At 41.0% G+C, this 8,068-nt stretch overlaps 1 long non-coding RNA gene across 1 annotated transcript; it reads right to left on the bottom strand.

Annotated features, from left to right (window-relative positions):
- Positions 1 to 251: 251 nt before the first annotated feature.
- Positions 252 to 6,900, bottom strand: LOC120432917. The gene is made up of 3 exons (XR_005608193.1): positions 6,763 to 6,900; positions 6,378 to 6,470; positions 252 to 320 (listed from the first exon to the last, which is right to left on the bottom strand). It is a non-coding gene; the product is annotated as an uncharacterized LOC120432917 (long non-coding RNA).
- Between the last annotated feature and the right edge of the window lie 1,168 nt (positions 6,901 to 8,068).

The raw sequence follows: 8,068 nt of genomic DNA, 5'->3' as shown, positions 1-8,068 counted from the left end.
AATTCGAAATTAGAAAATATGGCAAAAACGATCTGCTCTTTAACTGCAACCGCAGCGCTGTGATGCAGCTCTTGATACATATTTTGACGCCGCGCCCCTTCGTTTTAATTCTGCCCTTTTCCCCCTTGCTGCCCCTTCCCTTGGAGAAAGTCTGGGGATTTTCTGACAGCCAGAGCGGTAGATGTCTCAGCTCGGGGCTTCCTGTTACAAGACCATAAAAGACTTTGCTTGGTGAGTAACAAGGACACATTCCCTGGCTCATTGCATGTCCTCTGGGAGGCTGTGGATCACGTACAGGAATCAGTGCGCAGGTATGTAGACTGCAAAGAAAAAAAAGAAATAAAGCTTTAGCTGCAATACAGCAGGTCGCATTCAACCCAATCACACAAAGCTCAAAAATGCATTTGACTAATGGCAAGGGGTCCCTTCGATTCTACTGGAAGCAAGGCTAGCAGTTCGCCAGCGCTGCGCATGTTGCGTGACACTGATGAGGGATGACTAATGCTACCATTTTTATTTTAAAATGCTTTAGGAGCTATAAAACATCAAGCTGACTCAAGCCCGAGCCTGACAGTTTTACAGTCTTATATTTCAACAGTCAAAAATGAGGAAGATCCACCGCTAATGCTTTATACCTCGTTTTTATGGGTTGCCAAAATCATCACAATGTGTTATTTTTAAAGCTGTAGATGAAAATCAGAAGGCCTAAAAATACTGATGCAAATTAAAAGTCTACAATTCAGCTCAACAGAAGACAGCGTTAAAAAGTGCTAAGCCACACGTGACAGCAGCTGTCTGTGGGATCAGTTGAGATCCTGGACTTGTAGTTTTAAGTACGTTACATGCTTTAAACAAACAATATCAGAAATTGTGTTGAACACAGATTCCCATTAATGCACCGAATCTCTTTTGATATGGATGTCTTTATATGTAAACGGCAGCTACACAGCCACTCCTAAAAGCTCAACCATTAAGAATCAACGCTCCACATACCAGGCAGTTAAAGTAGTGGAAATTTGCCAAGTGTGGATTCCATGCAAACTGAGCTGCTCTGTCCTCTATTGGACTGGGAATACACAAAATGCCCCACATGCATTATGTGACACTGAATTGTGCTTTGGAAAACGTGGCTTTTAATGTTTCCCTAATTGGGGGGCATTAATCAATTGTGCTCCATCAGCAGAGGCTAAGAGGGCCTTTAAGCATCTGCCCACCATCCAGTTCTCTGACCCAAGACCAGCTGGCTCGCAACCCACGCTCTGCTGCAAGGAATCACTTTTGACTCCATCCATCAAAGCTACATTAATATTCTGTCTTAAGCAGCCCACTACTTGGACTGCATTCATGGTCTTAATTACCTTAGGCCTTGCCAGAAGAAGGTGACCGCAGAGGGCAGAGCAACTGTATCAGCTCTCCCTTCTTGTCAGTTACTATACATTTATACTCCATCAGGGACCGGTCACTCTTTCAGGCTTGTCTGCTTTGGCTCATACATACTGAGAGTACAAAGGATGCGGGGGTAGGTTGGGTATCACAAATTGGGGACAATGGCAACAACTGCACATCTAATTTAGCTCCTTGTTTATCGCAAGTTTGTAATCAGATCCTCTGCACAATGCAGGGGAGCACAAAGGAATGGTGATCAGGGAGCTATTGTTTTTCAGGCTAATTAGGCCCGGGGCCATACCTCTGAATCCTCTGAGGTGTACAACCCTGGGGGTTAAATGTGGCTAAAAGTGGCCCACATCCCTGGTACCATTAAAAAGAGCCTTACAAGTCCATGGTATTTGGAGATGTAATGTATGATGGCCTACTTATCTGCTCATTACATTGCTCATTTCAACATTGTGCAGTACTCTGGGAGCCCAAAAGCCACATAACAGTTGTTTTTGCTCCAGTGTTTTCCATTTATCAGTTATGCAGCCATATATCAAATCGTCTTGGCCACAACTGCCACTCAAGCTAAGCTCAAGGATAACAGGGCCAGAAGGGTGGTGCAAACTGTGATAACAGTAACGTGTATTTGTCAGTAATGGCATTTAGAATATCGCAGAACAATACCCGAAGTTTATAAATGTTAAGCTTGACTGCTTAGACAGTATATTCAGCTTCCCACACACTCTCCAGTTCAATGCTTCTCATTGATTGGCCTCCACTGTTGACTCAAACATTCAGCACTAAGTATGTGAACTGTTACATGCAGAGAAAGCACGAGTTCCAAAGCAGCCTTGTCGAATCAACCTTTGACCTTAAGGCATTAGCCTCTGACCTCCAACAGGTGGAGACAGTGTCTTTCCAGCAAATCGTACCAAGTGCCGTGGGCTTTCTAGCATCTACTCTCTGCTCTTTGGCCAAATATTATCATTTTGCAGAGGACTACTCAAAAAAAAAAACATGGTGTAGACTGCATGTGAGGTCTAAGAGCACATGTTGTTATGGGTGTAAATGCTGTGTCTAGGACTAGTAGAGGCTTTGGCAAGGTGACCGAATGTGAAAACAAACCAAACACCTGTTCTGCACTAACAAACTCGGCACAATACTTGGGAATCTTTTTTTTTTCTTAATGAGGGAGGAGACAGATAGGGGAATTTTCTCAGGGATAATAACTCATTTAAAGGCAGTCATGGAAAATACATTGCACATGTAAGTACAGTTGCTAGTTTAATCACATCAACTTCAGCCCTTCTTCTTCTACAAATAAAAAAGTGGATTAACATTGAAACAAATTTCAGTTATTACACTCAAATCTGTTTTTGCGTGCAGAACAAACTAAGAAGTAACAATAATCCTAAATGTAACATTCAGCAGTTCTGTATAAGGTTTAACAATTACTCCTTTCAAAATCTTTTTGGCTTTTCTTCTATCAGACACCCTGCTGTTTAAGAGCTTATGGTTATTAGTAATGGGGCAAGGAGGCACAGAGTGCTCTCTTGGCTGCCTACCAAATGGACAATCTTTGATCTGTAACTGCATGGTTCTTGGGGCCAGGCAGCTTATGAGCCTACTGAGAGGAAGAGGCAGGCGAAGCTTCCCCAATAGGTGTTGGCAATCTCCCTCGGGTCTGTCCTCATCACGGGGAGAATGCACGCAAGTGGCCCTCAGAGACTCTCCCCCAACGCGGCGCTCGGTGGCAAACGAGTTTTAATGGAGAGGTCAGGGAGAGTTCCTGACCAATGGAGCCAGGGGCCAGGTGGCACATCACAGCGGCCCTATGCGCAGCTATCCCCAGAATGCGACACGGTGGCGTCGGCAAGTTTGCCTCTGATCAACAAGGGGAGGGTTGGGCATGATAGCGTCGCCAAATGCTGTGGGGACCGTGGTACACTGTGTGCCAGCTCTTTGGTCGGGTCATTGTGTTTTCTTGTCAAACATCAAACTGCCAAGCGAAAACAATTAGATGTGTCAAATGCAATCCAGTGGTTGTGACTTTGTCTGACTGGAGATAAAAAAACATTTAAAAGCTTGTTTGGAAGTAAAGAGAGTGCAGTAGCGATTGTTGTAAAGGTGGTAAATGGAAACACGACACACCACTGATGTGTTTTCCTTGGATTTTCTGTTGGTTAAAATATTTATTCAGCAGAATATCCGGTGTCAAGCTTAACGGGACACTTTTTAAAAAGTTGCTCTGTAATCTCTGTAAGTGTAAAGTAGAAGAAAACTCAGTTTAAATTAAGTGTTCAGGGATGTCAAATTCCTTTTACATCATTGGCCGGACCAGTGAAACTGCCCTCCCCGTCGGTGAAAAGAAGTTTAATTACACATATAATTGAGATGTCCTAATTTTAAAAAAATATCTAATTTCAACAGTATTTCTTAGTTTCTATACATGATAAAGAAATGTTGCTGTAGTAACTGAAGGAAATGTGTCAGCACAACTCTTTGGGCTTAAAGTTTAAGAAATAAATGTGCAAAATTACAGAAAAAGTCCTGGTAGGTTATTGCTCAGATTGTTGTGTAATTATAGAACAAAGCTTCTGGTAATTCACAGAAAATGTCCTTTTTTGCTTGTTTGTTTTCTTTAGGGTTTTGTTTGTTTGTTTTAACTGTGGAACTATGTAAAAACTTTCTCTTTTACACTTTCCGGTGGGCCGGATTTGACTCTTAGCTGGGCTGATTCTGGTCCCGCTCCTTATGTTTGACAGCCCTGTTTTAGATAAAGGTAAATCATTTTTTGTAAAAAAAATATACTCTGAATATGAGGGTAAAAGATTTCTTGAGTGTTTGAAGATTAATCAGTTAATGCCTTCACCTGGAACACTGACACCAGTATTGTATCGGATGCATCAGTGCATTGTATTATATCATAATATTCATATGCATCTGGAAGTTTACCACATAACAGTAGCTGCTTTTCTACTGTCCACCCTTATGTAATATAAGAACTGCAGTTTAGCTTCATGTTTTAGATTTTTCAAAAACATAACAACATTTCTTGCCTGAGGAATTTCTATAAAAGAAACACGCCTTTAGTTGCAGTTTGAACTGCATGGGCAAACGTCTTTAGGAGCATTGTCTGTAGGATCTGAATCAAACACTTGTGCATGTGGCTGTTGTCATGATTGTGTTATGCCATCTACTGGCTGCATGTCACTCAGTTTGTAGAACATGCATGCAGAGCTGTAGAAAACCCATGAACACAAATATTAGTCTCTCTATTTTTTTCATCTAATCAAGAAAAAAAATGTAATCGGACTCCATTTGAACCAGTACAGACTTCACGTGTCTGTCTTTCAGTTATTTACCTTCCCGTGGCCCTCCATCCCGCCTTAAGAGAAGGGCCTAATTATGCTGCGTATGGCCCACAAAGTGGCTCTGTCATCCAGTGGCCATTGACGAGAACAAACAGTCCCTTGCCACTCTCAGCTGTTGGGAGATATTAGAATAACATTTTGAAACGCCAGCTGTCTTGCGGTTTTCAGTACACAATCCTCTAAAACCGCAAGCCTTGTAGGATAGCAGCACGTCTGTCTGCCTCAAGTCAGGAGATAATACAGAGGGCTTCTTTTGTGTGTACTGTTCAACACAAAGCTTTGGGGATGACAGCGTCCACTTTTAAGTGCACCAGCATAACTCATTAACGATGAGTTAAGAGAACTAATCTATTCTAATTCGGAGCATAAAGGTCTTTGCTCAACACTGCCGAAAGAAGCGCACACGCTTCTATATTCAGCTATTTCTAATGTGCTGTTAATACTTCATTCGCAGCCGATAATTAAAGCGTATGTAAATGTGTCAACCAGCTGTATTGAAACCTGCAGGGAGGCGATGTCGTCACAGATCCTTATTTATAACTTCTTTCTAAAGAGACACACATTGATAAAGCCGCCAAGGTGAAAAGAGTTTTCAGAAAACTGACAAAAATGCCAAAGCTAATCACACTAAGTACAAAAAGAGAGAGAAAGAAAATCCTTGCAGCAGAATAATATCTCACAGCTTACTCTTAAATTGAGTGCACCTCATTTGTGCTTTCTCTTTGTCCATGACTTCAGTAAAAACACAACAAACTTTGCTTTCTTTCACATTCTGCAATTAAATCTTCAAACGTTGGATGCACTAGAGGGCAGACAAGATACTCTGCAAAATGCAAATGTAAATCTTGTTTTATACATCTGTGTACACATTATTCCCGTGAATTACAGGCTGTACTTTTTTTCCTTGCAAAAAGCACAACACATTTAGCTCTTCACTCTAGAATAATAATTAGTGGAGAAGACAGTGCTGGGTACACAAACCCTATCTGATTTGCATTGAGTAAACATTTGTAATTTGTGTAAACAGATGTGCAGCCTAGTTTTTACACCTGCACCCTTTAATTAGAAATTCACTCCTCCCTACAAGCTAATTCTGTTATTTGTCTATTTTAAGGTGTCTTGTGCGTGCACGTGTCTCCTTGTGTGTGTGTGTGTGTAAAGAAATTACTCTAGGGTTGTACACTAAAGCTAGGCTGTTGTCCTTTAATAAACATATACAGACATCACCATTATTTTCAGTTGTGAGAACACGGATGAGGTGTATCCATGAGTGCAACTGCTTAAATGCATTTACTGCAATTTTCAGTACAATAGCAGTATAAATATATATACTATTATAGAAATGTGCCTTAAAAAATTACAGTTGTGTACCATGAAATAGTCCTGGTTATACATTTTCATAAAAAGATCGATTAAATATATCAATAGATGTGCAGAAACCCCTAAAATAAAGAAACTCTTTAATACAGGGAGCGTTCAAATGAGCTACCACCATGCACTGCGGTTATGAAAACCTCGATGTGAGATCATCAGCTATAGAAAAAAGTGCATGAAAATTCTTGGCCTTCACATTAGATCTGTGTAAAAGGGGTTCTCTTGCAACTGTAACGCAATAAAATGTCTGACCTTGATCATCTCTTCAGCGGCGCTTTAAACTCGCAGATCAAATGCAAGCAGCACAGACAGACACTTGCCTCCCTCCACTAAAGCTGACAGGTGCTGAAATATGATAAAGGAAAACACTTAAGAAATAAGGAGTACCATCTAAAGCCTTTCATTTACCTCAATATGGCAACCGATGGTTGAAAATAAAATCCAATGCCAAGTTCAAGTGCCTTCTTAAGTGATACTGCTAACGATCTTTTTTAAACCCTATGTGTTAACAAAAAGAAACAATTTTTGGATTTTTTTTAACCTTCATAATTTAACCTTGAATTTTAAGTTCTATAGCGATACAGTGTGAAACAATGTGACTCAGTGGCTAAATGGAAAAAAATAGGTGTAGTCTTACCTGAAAAAAGACAAGAAAAACACACAGCCTTTGCTCAACAGTACTAAACAGGAAGGACTGTGTACATGATCACTGTACAGGCCCCTGGAGTGACTGATCACATCCATAAAATATCCCGCTTCCTCCCCTCTATCATTCATCACGAACTCATCTGGGAGATAATATGGTCTTCCTCTCTTGTCCCAACAGATGGCGCTAGTGCTGCACTGCTGATCTTCTTCCTTCTTCCCCGACAGACAAAGTGAGCCTTCAGTTTCTGTATGTGTGTGTGCATGCATATGTTTATATACGTATAGATGTCAGATGTGTGGGTACAACCCTCCCCCCGCAACATCTGTGTTAATTTGCTCAGAATGTAACATCTTGTCATTTCATTCCTTGAATGCAATCCTCACATAAGTTTTCAAATCTACTGTACGTTAGCAGCACTGCCACATCACCGGCTTTAAGCTGATTATTGTGGAAGGCATACTGAAAAGTGTAAACAGTCTGTTTATAACCATCTTCAAGGTGCGGCGTTTAGATGGAGCCAGAGCTGATGATGATCTAGATGCTGAGCTGATGAAAAGAAATGATGAGAAATTTGATGTGTTAAGCTTTGTTTCTTTACTTTACCTGGCAATATGTCTGTGATTTGTTTTCATCATGACATTTATGCTGTTCTTTTTTTTCTCCTTTCCACATCCTGCACTGACTCATGGTCTGTCAGACACTAAGAAAATGTACACAAAGACCAGAAACACACTGACACGAGCTCACATAAATAAAATTCCCCACCACACAGACATGCACGTGCGTCACCTGAAAGAGGGCACACATGAAAAAGACTCTTAATAACTCAATTCAGTGGTGTATTCACTGAACCGCACAAAGACGCATTGGAGTAAGGCGCACACACAAACACTTGATGATAAAATCTGATTGTGATTCTCGCGCTGCTTCATATTCTGGCAGTCCTGACAGCTGGGTATTGCTCAGGCCAGAATAATCCAGTCAAATGTGACACACAACATCATTTGAATGTTGAACAGCTACACCTCCCCCATTATAGTGCAGATTCTCCTCCTTGGACGACAACAAGAACTTTCCTGCATGTGAGAAAGGTATAATCGCTTTTTTTAAAGAAAAAAAAAAAACCTTAAAGCTACCCGTTGTGAGCCGCCTCATTTCTTGTTGAGCATAGCCGCTAAGAGCAATTTTTCACAAGTATAAACCCATTTCTCGCCTTGTCCTTATTCAATATCTTACACTGGAGCAGAGACATCATAATAAATCCCCGGAGTGTGGGTGTAATCGAGCTCCCCCT

Source organism: Oreochromis aureus, linkage group 14 (genome assembly GCF_013358895.1).
Source record: "Oreochromis aureus strain Israel breed Guangdong linkage group 14, ZZ_aureus, whole genome shotgun sequence".
NCBI classification, from domain to species: domain Eukaryota; kingdom Metazoa; phylum Chordata; class Actinopteri; order Cichliformes; family Cichlidae; genus Oreochromis; species Oreochromis aureus.
The sequence above is the reverse complement of the archived record's forward strand: the minus strand, read 5'-3'. Positions and strand labels throughout refer to the sequence as shown.